The 11,974-nt window shown below is 48.7% G+C and overlaps 1 long non-coding RNA gene across 2 annotated transcripts; it reads right to left on the reverse strand.

Annotated features, from left to right (window-relative positions):
• Positions 1-448: 448 nt before the first annotated feature.
• Positions 449-9,873, reverse strand: LOC123480597 (uncharacterized). Of its 2 annotated transcripts, none has more exons than XR_006656672.2 (3): positions 9,591-9,873; positions 9,074-9,209; positions 449-584 (listed from the first exon to the last, which is right to left on the reverse strand). It is a non-coding gene; the product is annotated as an uncharacterized lncRNA (long non-coding RNA). The 2 variants fall into 2 exon arrangements; XR_006656671.2 differs by lacking the exon at positions 449-584 and adding an exon at positions 1,864-1,990.
• Between the last annotated feature and the right edge of the window lie 2,101 nt (positions 9,874-11,974).

Genomic DNA, 11,974 nt, shown 5'->3' on the forward strand with positions numbered 1-11,974 from the left:
AGTGGGACAATTTTGGCCAGTTTCCAATTCCACAAATGAAAAAGAAAACATTATTTTATATCATCCAGGAAAGCAAAATGACTTAAAATCTGGCCAAATATTTGGCTAATTTCTTCCTATGTTAATATGGGTATGTTTTTAATCAATTTCATGCCCGTTATAGTCCCTGGATATACATTAAGAATGCTGAATTTAGGCTGCTATCTAGTCAGTTGGTATAAAATATCTTACTCTCAGTACAATTTGTTGGTTTTAGAAATCCAAACCAGCATATAACAAGCCTCTCGTTCAAACCTGAGCCTTCTGCATTTAAATCAGACAACAGATTTCTGTGAGAATCAAAGTAGCTGAGGTGAGACTTGAACCACTTACCAGAAGAAAGAAATCAGTCTTTTCTCTTCCCATGGTTCAGCAGTCAGAAAGCCCAGGCGGCTGCCAGCAGCCCCCAGCGCGTTCCTCCCTTTCGGCCAGTGGTGGGAGTGGCCCGGCTTGCTGCAGGGGAAGCCCGGGAAGGGCGCTCCGCAGGGATTGGATGGGCGAGGCCAGCAGTGCAGGGGCCTGGTTCTGTCGGGTGGTTCAGCGGGCTGGTGGAGAAACGCGTGGCCCGGGGTCACGGAGAGTGCACGGTTGGCACACGCGTGGGCGGCACTGCGCCCACATCCGCGCCCTTGGCTGGCCTCTGTAGGGTGGGAACAGCTCGTGGCGCACGCTGTGCCTGAGTCTGCCCCTCGAGGACCCTCTCAGCCAAGGTCTCTGTCCTAGTGCCTGGCCTGCACCTGTTCAATGGGGGTCCCAGGCTTTGCCATTTGTTCTAACCTTAGGGGGGCCGACACGCTACACGTGTCTCAGTTACACACGTGGCTTTGTATTCGTTTGATAAAATCTGTCCACTTTTCTGCCTGGCTGCTGTGGCTCGGTTGGTTGCAGTGTCATTCCATACATTTAAAAAAAAAAAAGTTGTGGGTTTGAGCCCCGGTCGGGGCACCTGCGAGAAGGCAACATATTGATGTGTCTCTCACATTGATGTTTCTCTCTCTTCCTCCCTTCCTCTCTCTCTAAAAGCAATGAAACAATGTCCTCGGTGAGAATTGATAAAATATATACCCACTTTTCTTACTCAGCCTCACACCGAGACTGAATGACCATTTCAAAAGGGTTCGTCACCAAACCATCTCCTAAGAAGTGTTGGTGCGGAGGAAGAAGGCAGTGACACCCTGTTCCTGTTGACTTTATGGCTCCTTCCCAGCGCAGGACGCTGGCTCACCCAGTCACAGGGAACCGTAAAGGAACAGAGGTCGCAGCTGCGGAAAACCGGTAATCGGAGTTTTTCTGGCACGAGGGACTGATGAAGATAAAGACGTCAGAATATTGGTAAACACTGTAGTGTGTAGACTTTGCAGAGTCTGACTTCACTGTGACTCCTCTTTCCAGGTGACCAGGTAGCTCCTTGGCGTGTTAGAGCACTGGAAATAAAGGGGCTCTCAGCACCATTACAACACAGCGTGCCCTTTGGGGGTTGTCCCCTACCTTGGCTGTTTTCCAGGCCACCTCTAAGCACTGGTAGGTTGAGAATTGGTGCCCAAAGGACTGTAATGGTTAGATTGCCTGTCACTTACAAAGAGTTCTTCCCGTGCACAGAATAAAACTGCTGTGTCTTCACTCCGATGTATTTCCGAATGTGTCACTGGGGGAGCAACTGACAGGCGTGGAAAACGGGTCTTGTCGTTTGCGTCGTCCCTCTGACCTGCGGCTGTGGTGTGACTCGTGCGGATGCGTATAAACAAACCCACACCATACGCCAGGGAGACCGCAGATGCTCCACCTACATCGTCAGGGATGCGTGACGGTTCCTGTGTGGGGCGTCTGAGGTGCCCCTGGACGTCGGTCGCTGTGAGCCACTGACATCAGAATGACCAGGACTTCGAGGGGCAGCAGGGTCCGTTCTGGGCCTTCTGTGTCTAATGAGTAGTGTGTGCTGTTCCTATGGCAACTGCGTTTGGAGAAAATGGTAAGTGTTAAATTTGAGTATTAAAATCCCCGTGGTATTATAAAGTCAGTAGAATGATTTACTCTTTAGTGATAGAAACGCTTGAGCATGTAAAATACATTGTATGTTTTGAGCACAGCACATATTTTATAGCTTATATTTCAAGGAACTTCTTCTGTTATTAAAATAAATGGTAAACTTGGTGCCCCTTAAACATCTGTACAGTAATTTTAAAAAGAATCTTTGAGCAATTACGTGTTCTGTTTGGTAGCACGCTGTGGGGAAAAGCACCACTGGCCAAAGTCGGCTCAGAGTTATTGGTGGTAGCACCATGAGGGGAACGGAACAAAGCTACCTCGCCACCACCAGTAGACCGTTTTTTGCTGGAACAAGTTTTGTAGGTAATTGCTAACAGATTAAAGGTGACATAATTGTGTCACATCTGGCCTGTCACTTAGCCAGACCCTGCCGCTGCCCTGCTGAGTTAATGTGACATTTGGGCTCCCGGTGTGCGAGGACATGCTCACTCCCGATGGCCCTCGGGGGCGCGGGGAGTCACTGGCGTCTTCGAGGCAGGGTGGCACCGCGCAGAACACAAGCTTCATTTTAAAAAGGAGAAACAATTGATCCTGCAGAGAGCTGCGCCTGCACGGGGTGGGCGATGGCGTCTCGGGCCCCACACCACCCGAGAGTAGAGGGGCCCCAAGGGCGGGACGCTGGTTATTTCCAGAAGGTGCAGATTTTCACTCATCAAGAGGCACGGGGTTAGCGGGTGAGAAAACGAGAGGATCGTGAACGAAAAGCTGAATGAGACCAGCTGATGATTTACAGTGGGATGTTGGATCCTGTCTGCCGCCATCTGACCTGTAACTTCCAAAAGAGGATATGGTGCAAAAACTATTTTTGATACATTTAAACATTATATGATATAAAAAAGAAACGTGTTTGTGTTAGAAAATATTAAAAATTGAAGTGAGATCAGGCGCTGTGGGAGCAGAGGGGTGACCAGGCAGGTGCCGACCATGGTCAGTGGGAGGGGCGGGCAGAGAGAAAGGGGCCGCAAGTGGTTCACAGGGGAAGACATGGATACGTAACACTGCCAAGTCCACAGGTAGGAAAACAGCAGTCACGAGTGACCTTAAAGGTTCTGGCTGACAAATTGAAGTATGGGATTTTCATTACTAAATATGGAAATATTTGGGGTCAGTTTTTAATGGGAAGATCAACATCTCAATGCAGTAGATGTTAAGTTTGGGGAACCTACTTGATACTCGGGTGGAAGGTGATAGGTAACCCAGTTGAGGGGCTGAACAGGCAGGTGCAGGTAACACTCTGGCATTGAGGGAACGAACCCGGACTTGCGGTGTGGATGGAGAATTGTCTGTGAGTGAGTGTGTGTGTGTGTGTGTGTGTGTGGTGTGTACAAAGCCGTGAGGCTGGGTGAGGTCACTAAGCAGTGGGCACAAGGAGAGGAGGGGTTGGGACTGAGCCCAGGGGACCCCAGCACTCGGAGCTGGCGGCCAGGGAGCCTGGGAGAACAGTCAGGGTGATGGGAAGACAGGAGAAGGTGTCCCGGGAGCAAGGGGGCGTCACGCGGGTCAGTGCTCCCGATGAGGCCCGTGGGTGAGGACGGAGATTAGGGATTAGGAGCACACAGGGCATCTGGGTGGAGGGGACGCAGTCCGGGTTCAGAGGGTCGGGGAGAGGTAGGTGCACCCCACGAGAAAAGGGCGTGTGCAGGGCTCGGAGACAACAGCTCTGAGTCAGAGTCACTGGTGGCTCCTGGACGTGGGAGACCCGTCGCCTGGCCTAGGTGCCCATGTGCGTGTGCGTGCGTGTGCGTGCGTGTGCACACACAGACCATTCCACGTCTGAGAGCAGAACTGTGACGAGTCCAACACCGTGCTCCAGACACAGGGCGGTGGTGCCGAGTCAGCGGTGGATTCGGAGACGCGACGGCCCTCTACCAGAACAGGGCCCTGAGTTTTAGAAATAAAAGCAAGTTCTGCTTAATGTTTGCCAGGATTTCCTTGGACGGTTTCGCACACGAGCAGCCGGCACAAAACCGCCCGGAAACGAACGCCAAATCATTGCCTCGTGCGCCTGAAACGCTGGGCGCCCACCTCGGGCACCTCGGTTTCTAGAAAAGAAAGCGTTTGCAGCACGGGATTTCAACAGTCAGATCACGGACTTAGATTTAATGGTTGTGTGTTTTATAAATCTTAAAAAGATGTGGAAATAGTCATTTTAAAATTCTTGAGAAATGTCTACTTCATTATTTATGGCAAGGTGTTTACTAGTTCACGTAACATAAAAGTAAAGGTGTAATTCCAAGACAAAGCTGCGTGTGTGGGCTGGTGGAATTGCTCTGAGGTGTTCACTCCTGAGATGCGTCTGTGCTGGTCTTGTTGTGTCCACAAAGTGTTAATAGAGAACAGATTTCGATGGCTCGCGTCCGTTTGGCACCGCTGTCTCGGGCCAGTGCCGTAACCGCGTGTCCGTGTGAGGTATTTTGATGTCTGTGCTGTTGTTTGGTGACTTATCCCCACAACCGGTGAGACTACGAACTGACTTTCCTAACATAGTGGTCGGAGCACTGGACGTGGGCGGCACCTAGATCTCAGGCCACCGTCTCAGAAAAACAGGTTTGCTCTGTCTGTTTGATAAGGTGGGAGGCACGACCAAAGGGAAAAAAAATCAGATTCTCTTCCAATGTGCCTCTAATATTCATTGTACTTCATTACTGTTTTACATTGACAAAATACAAACTAATTTACTTAATATGCTAGCTAGTACTGTGATATACCAAGGATGTGTATACAGTGTGAGTATGTTTGTATGTGTTTAAAAAGAAACTTCAGTGGAACCAGACAGGATATTTTGGTATCTCATTTTTATTGTCTCCGCAGCTGCGTTAGATTTTAAAATGCTAATATGAACCTCAAGCCAGGACCGAGCTGCCGAAGTATTTCATCAACTGTCTTATTCCAGCCAAAGTCAGAGGGCAGGTGCCGCTTATCTGTAGAACACAAGCTTCGTTTTAAAAAGGAGAAACAATTGATCTTTCTTTCAAATGACTAACGATAAACGCGTGTTACGTCCCTCACGTGTTGCCAGGGTTCCTTCCCCACCCTGTGCACCAGGGCTGAAATTCTGTAGTTTCTGCCACTGCGGGTCCAGAACTCCATGCCCGCACACACTGCTCTGTCTCGCGCCCTCCTTCCCGGCCCTGGGCTTGAGACCCGCTGCTGCTCTTGATCCACAGGTCCAACAAAGAAGCCGCTGCGCCTCGGCAGGTCTTGCACACGGCGCAGCGGGAAAGCCAGGCACCCTGGTGCAGTCAGTGCAGGCGGAGCGTCCCGGTCACCTCGGGAATAGCTGAGGGGCGGGCTGCCGCCCACCACCGGAGGACAGCTCTCCGTGGGGCTGGTGAGGCCGGGAAGGTAGAGACAGCGTCTCCCTCTGGAGCGAAGGCAGGTGCATCTGCTGCACCTGAGAGGCCCCGGCTCCCGGAACTAGTTTCCACTCCTGCCCTGCCGGCCCTGCACACCCAAGTTCCCCCTGGCCCCACACTCATCCTCCGGTGGGAACGGGGGCTCAAGGAACCCGCACAGGCGTGCAGGCATGCTGCCTGCTTGCTGTGTGCCACGACCTGAGTGTGTGTGTCCCCGACAGCTGCGTGTTGAGACCTAGTCCCAACATGATGTCCGAGGGGGCAGACCCTTGGGGGTGATTAGGTTCCCGGGCTGGAGCCCCATGAAAGATACCCCAGAGAACTCCCTCATTCCTTCCACCCTGGGGGCCGCCTGTGAAACAGGAGGCAGGTCCTCACTAGACACTGTGTCTTCCTTGACCTTGAACTTGCTAACATCCAGGACTGTAAGGACTAAGTTTCTGTTGTTTGTAAGCCTCTGGGTCTACGGCATTTTTGTTACAGTTGCCCAAACAGACTCAAACACTGGAATGAGTCTAGTCCTTTGTTTCTCGAACTTCAGCGGGCTGACCGGTTAGCTTGCAAGTAGGATGAGATGTCCTGGAAGATGGACTGCTGGTGGGGACGATGACCACGTGGCCACGCCAGCCCTGGTTCAAGGCAGGCTCCATAACAGGAGACCTGCATGCGCGTCTGCACCGCAGACGCACCGTGAGTCCCACTGAGAGACCGGGGAAAACAGGCATCCAAGGCCACAGTGCCTGCCTTGTCCTGCCTCAGTAGTTATGGGTCGTGTTCATTTGGGAGGTGTTACCAAAATTGTTCTAGATTGTTCTCAAGAGCCAGCCTTTCCTTACGACAACATGCACTACCTGATTTCTTCCGAGTCATTAGTGAAAAACGAATCTGCGTGGTTAAACAAGCTGTGGTCCTCCACGGTTACCGCAGTGCTCTCCAACACCTGAAAGGAATGATCATTCGTCGGCCCTGTTGGAAAGTGTCCTGAGCAGAGGGCATGTCAGTGACACGCCAGGAGAAGGGATCTGAACAGAATCCACGTTGCAGAAGAGCTCACAGACCAGAGGCAGCCTCCAGAATCTGTCCCCCTAAACAGGATGTTCTGAGACCAGCAGTGATCGGCTCCCTTCTTGAGACCTCACTTTTGGGGGCTGTGGTTGGGGCTGGGGTCATGCGGTCTTTCCAGAGTCTCCTTTGTGCTCTTGCCCGTAGCCCAACCCCGGCGCCCACACCGAGCCTGGCTCCCGGTCCCTGCGGTCCTCTAGTGGGGCCTCCACCGCTGCTTCTCCTTGTCCATTTACAAAGAAAGGGACTGTGAGGGATGAGGAAAAATCCTTTGTAAAAAAATACACGCCCTGCTTTGCAGTGGTTCAGATTCCGCAGAACATGACTCAGTTTTGCTGTAGACCCCGTGTTGGATATTGTGCTGATACTTTATTCATAGAACCCTCTGGAGTGCACTTAGGTTTCCTGTTTTCTCTCTCCCGTTAGGCGAATTCTCCCGGTTTTTATTTTTCTTTTGTTCCTGGGCCTCTGCGTACATTTTCAAACTTCATTACTAGCTCATTTCAAATGTAATCAGAGAGAAGTCCTTTGAGGAAGCAGGTGCTGACTGGCTTCTCTCTGCTCAGTCCCCATTCAAGAGCTTGGGAAGATGCTTTTACCTAAGAACATCCCCAGGCCAATCACTGGGACTTTGCATTAGTGCAGCCTGTGCGGGGCCATTAAGCAAACTGCGCCCCTCCGCTTGCCCTGTAGGTGGGCTCGGCAGCGATAGCTCAGTTGAAAGGACAGCTTTCAGTCCTGGGTTCTTGAAGAGTAAAAATGCACCGTGTGGGGCCTTTTCGTTACCCAAGTGCCAGGTTACTTCCCTCCGTATTGGAACCCCAGCGCTGAGCAGTGTATGTGGAACATGGCTGTTAGGTGAAGCCCCATCCCCTCGAGAATGCTGGAGAGCTTTACAGAACATGCAGGGGACACCCCCGAAGCTCCAAACTGCACAGAGCCGTTTCTGAACGCAGAGCGCCATGAGACATCGGCGCAGCAGGGGACGGCAGCCCCCGACGGCCAGCACCTCACTTCCCTGAAGGGCAGGTGTTCCTGGTGGGAAGTGGAGTATTAAATGTACAAGCCATGGTCTTGGGAGCAGGTGAAAGAGCATCACAGGGAAGCTCCGATGGCCCTCTCGAAATAAAGGTGATGCTGAAAACCTTGGGACCTTGCCTCTCAGCAGGTGATCGGATGTTAGGTCAAGATGGTAAATGACCATTGTCGGCAAATTTTTCTTGTTGACAATTCTGTTATGAAAAGTTCTCAGCATGGCCTGGGGTTGTTTATGCAGAGCAAAAGCGTCTGGGAGAAGTCCTGGCCACTCCCGGGGCCAGAGAGGAGAAAAGGGGGACAGTGACTCACATGCTGCCCCAGTCCAGCCTCCGTGTGATGCTGTTTCACCCTCGTGGACCGAGTGTTGGGAGGTTACAAGGGTGGTTAAGAACGGGGATGCTGGCGAAAGACCTGCTCTGTCACAGCCTCTGCTCCTTTCCAGCTATGGGGTCTTGGACAACGTCATCATGTCCTCCTTGTTCCAGTCTTCACAGCTGTCCAGCAGGGTCATCGGAGTGAGCAGGGAGGGGCTGCGTTGATGCGGTCTCATCCCAAGACTTCTTTCCAAACACAGAAGATGCTTTGTGTGGAACCTGGAGCCCAGCAGGGACAGTGACAGGCTCTCACAAGTACAGTGCTCTGTGGTGCTACTGTACGAGGTATGGGAGTTCTTTAACGACAGCCATGATGTTCTGAGCAGGTATAGTGCATTAATTTACCTGTGGCAGCTCTGCTACTAAATCTTGACCCCTAACCTTTCTTCATCATCATTTAGTTTCACGCAGACGCAGTACTTTGGCATCACTTCGTTCACCCGGGTCTTTAGTTGGACAGGCTCTCGCCGCGGCCCCATCTCCCAAGTTCATCAATGCTGAATACACGCCGTGGTGTCACACGCATTACTTTATGAAGTACCTGCAGTCCTCACAACAGTGCCTAATCCTCACATGAGAGGAACTTTGAATTTCCGCAGGGAAGGAAGAAGGCGGTGTTTTTACAGAAAGACAAGCAGGGTGTAAGAATCCCATGCTCTTTAAATCCCAACAACGTGCTCTGTCTACAAATTTAAAGTTATAAAGCAAGAGCCCATTAAATGTTACCAGCAAGATCTGATTAAAAATTGACACAGGACGTAGGCATTTCATAGCTGGCAAGTCCGTGGCTCCTGATTTTGTTTCTCTCTTAAGGATGGATGAGAAGAGAGCTTTACTGAATGGAATCTAGGCCAAGCACACATATGGCAGTGGGATTTCTTTCAGATGAAGTAATTTCAAACTGAGATTTCTCAGAGAATTTCCCCCCTGCAGACTCTTAGAACAGTACCCTCAACATCTGGTCGTGACAAACTGGAGAAAATGATCCTTTAAAACCTGAGAATGTGCTCAATTCCCTTCTCTGAAATTAACTCTGGGACGCTATCCATATCATTTTGGAATAGCAAACAGATTTGCCCGGTGGACTTTTGCCAGGAAAGAAGCGATGTGGACACATTATTGTGGAAACATGAAGCGTCCGCTCCGCGAGTGACTCACCAACAGGAAGACCAGGCAGCCTGGCGGCCGTCTCCTCCCGGTCGAGCCGACAGGCGTGCTGTGCCCTCGCTGGGTATGTGTCCACACCTGGTCAGGGTGTGGTCACTGTGTACTGTCAGGCACATCGGTGTGACTCCTATTTGAAATAAAATCACACCATTATGGCACACAGCGCTAAGTATTTTAGCTATTACTTCAACCTACCCAGACTCCTACGTCAATATTACCTTGGTAATGTTACAGATTAAATTTTATTTAAAAACCAGCCTTTCTTAAAATTGCTTCCTTCCGGTCTGGTCCATGCCCAGACGTTATTATCACAATGGGCAGTGTTAGCAGTAACAGTGATCATATAACTGCCCCTTACAGGAAGGTAGTCACTGTGCTCACTTTATAGTGTTAAGTAAGGCACCTTGTCTCTGTGATCTCATTCGGTCTTTCAAACAATCCCAGAACGTACATTTACACCCATTTAACATTTGAGGCAACTGTGGCACAGAGACGTTCAGCAACGTACCCGAAGTCACACCACCATGAGCAGAGCTGGAACCAGACGCCGCTGAACTCTAGTACAGGCATGGCAGCAGGAGGAGGTTACCGGGGAAAGCGGGTCGTGCACTGTGTTTTGGAAATGAGTCATGGTGAGGTGGGAGGATGCATTCTGGTGTGTGGCGACCGAAGAGAGCGCCCTGGGCAGAGACATGTGGGGACCGTGTCTGGGCGGCCTGAGGACAGAGTACGGGAGCTCCTGCATCGCTCAAACAATGAAAAGATTGTTGATGCAAAAAAAAAAAAAAATCCATTAGTATCAGGCGGTAATGCAACTCACCGGAAAAAATATCTCAAGTTTGGAGGGAAGGATGTTTGAAGATTACCTATGATGCATGGGGGTAAATGAAAGACATTCCCACAAATGTATGAATAAGAAGGAACACCACACGCATCCTCTCTCTGGAAGAAAGAAAAACAAAAGGAAAGGCTTGAAAAGTTAAATGGAAAAGACTCAAACTGGGAAAGGTGCAGCATAATGAAAAAAATGGGCAATGAGATCTGTGAAACTTGAAGTTGCTGTATAAAGGTTGCTAGTACAAAGGTTGCTATTACAGAACACTACGGCCGTCACAGAGTTTATGTAAGTGAAGGCCAGTAGTGCACCGGTGCAGATACAAACACAGAGGCAAACAGGGTAGGGTAGATCTGGAGTTAAGTTCTTGGATTAGTCCAACTGCAGAGCAACAAAAGGAAGAATGGAGGAGGCCCTTGAGGATGGAGTGAAGTTTTTATCTTAAAGTAGGCAGGTAAGTAGTTATTGCTTCTTTACTGATAGCATTAGAGAAATGCACGTTCACATTCAAAACATCGTGAAGATAATATTAATAGCTAAAAACAAGATATAGAACATCTGACTCATTAGAGAAAAGCATGAGCTTAGAAAGCATGTCCAATGCCTAAGTATAAAAACAAAAACTAAAGAAACCTAAAAACATCAAGGAAATGCAAGATAAAATTTCAAATAAGCAAACCTAGAAAATTTTACAATAAATATGATTGAATTCAAAATCTTACTAGGAGAAATAAATTGAAAAATAATTTAATGGTATACTTTTTATAGAAAACACAAAATATACACTACAAGAAGGTGAAGACAAATACTATGAATTGCAATGACCCAGTCATTGACATTACAAAGAATCAAAGGCAGCAATGTCACAACAAACGGTATAAGACGACTTCCCTGGGGGAACACGGCATGCGGGAGCAGACGCCTGCCATGGAGACATGTTAAGCTCTGTACCAAGAAAACAGGCAAAGCCATTAGCAGCCCAACTCAACTATAATAGAATGACAAAATGTTACAAAGCCATAGTGGTCATCCTATCAACTTTCCCATAAATGTTTCTAATCCTTTTCGCATCCATCATTCCAGCCAAATACTCAGAGGGAGTAATTACAGAACTTTCCCAGTCCATTGGCAAAGACTGAGGACCTTGGCCCATGGCGAGTCTCACTGTGTTAGTGGGAGCTGCCTGTGTGCGCGGGCCGTTCTGCACTTACAAGGCAGGGCCCGTTGGCCTGGGTTCGGTTCTCAAGTGACTGTGAGGGAAATTCTTAGGTTTTATTGCCTATGAATTACTATTTCTGTTCAGAGCACATAGTCTGTGTAAAATTCAGTTCTGAAGGTGTATAATCCAGCTGCAAAGTAGGGATCAATGCAGTTGCTTTTAGCCTAGAGATGTCTGGCACTTTGTCAATTGAGACTGTTCCAATTTTATGAAAAATGGAATTTACATGAAAATATTTTGTTGCTCAGAAAGTAAGTAGCACCACAGCATGTAATACTTTTAAGTTATCCAAAACATTAGAATTCGATTGTTAGTTAAGTGGCATACAATTAGCATCTAACTTTGTACGGCTAAGTCCTGGATGGTTAGCCGCTCACGTTCGGGTACACAGTTAAATGCAAGAAAATATTGGGTGGGCCAAAAAGTCCTAAGTTTAGTTTTTCCCATAAAATAAAAGACATTTTTCACTTTCACCAATAACTATTAATTTAGATATTTTGACTATGTCGGTCAGCTACCTCCCATGTGGTAGAATGTTGATTATTCCCAATTAATGTTTGATTTGATTGTTATCAACTTCATCTGGTCTACTCGACCAGGGAGCACCGTTCAGCGAGACAGCTCCAGTACGAAACTTCGCAAACCGCTTCTGACACGTTCAATCAGTCACAGCACCTTCTCCACACGCAGCACAAATCTTTTTTTCCCCATTTCAGTTGTGTTTTAACCCTTCTTGAAATAATAAAGCATAATATGCCAAAAATGCATATTTTCTTCTATCTTCAATATTAAAATGGCTGCACAAAAATTCACCAATTTTGGTAAGTTTTTTTAAATG

This window comes from Desmodus rotundus, chromosome 9 (genome assembly GCF_022682495.2).
Source record: "Desmodus rotundus isolate HL8 chromosome 9, HLdesRot8A.1, whole genome shotgun sequence".
NCBI lineage: Eukaryota > Metazoa > Chordata > Mammalia > Chiroptera > Phyllostomidae > Desmodus > Desmodus rotundus.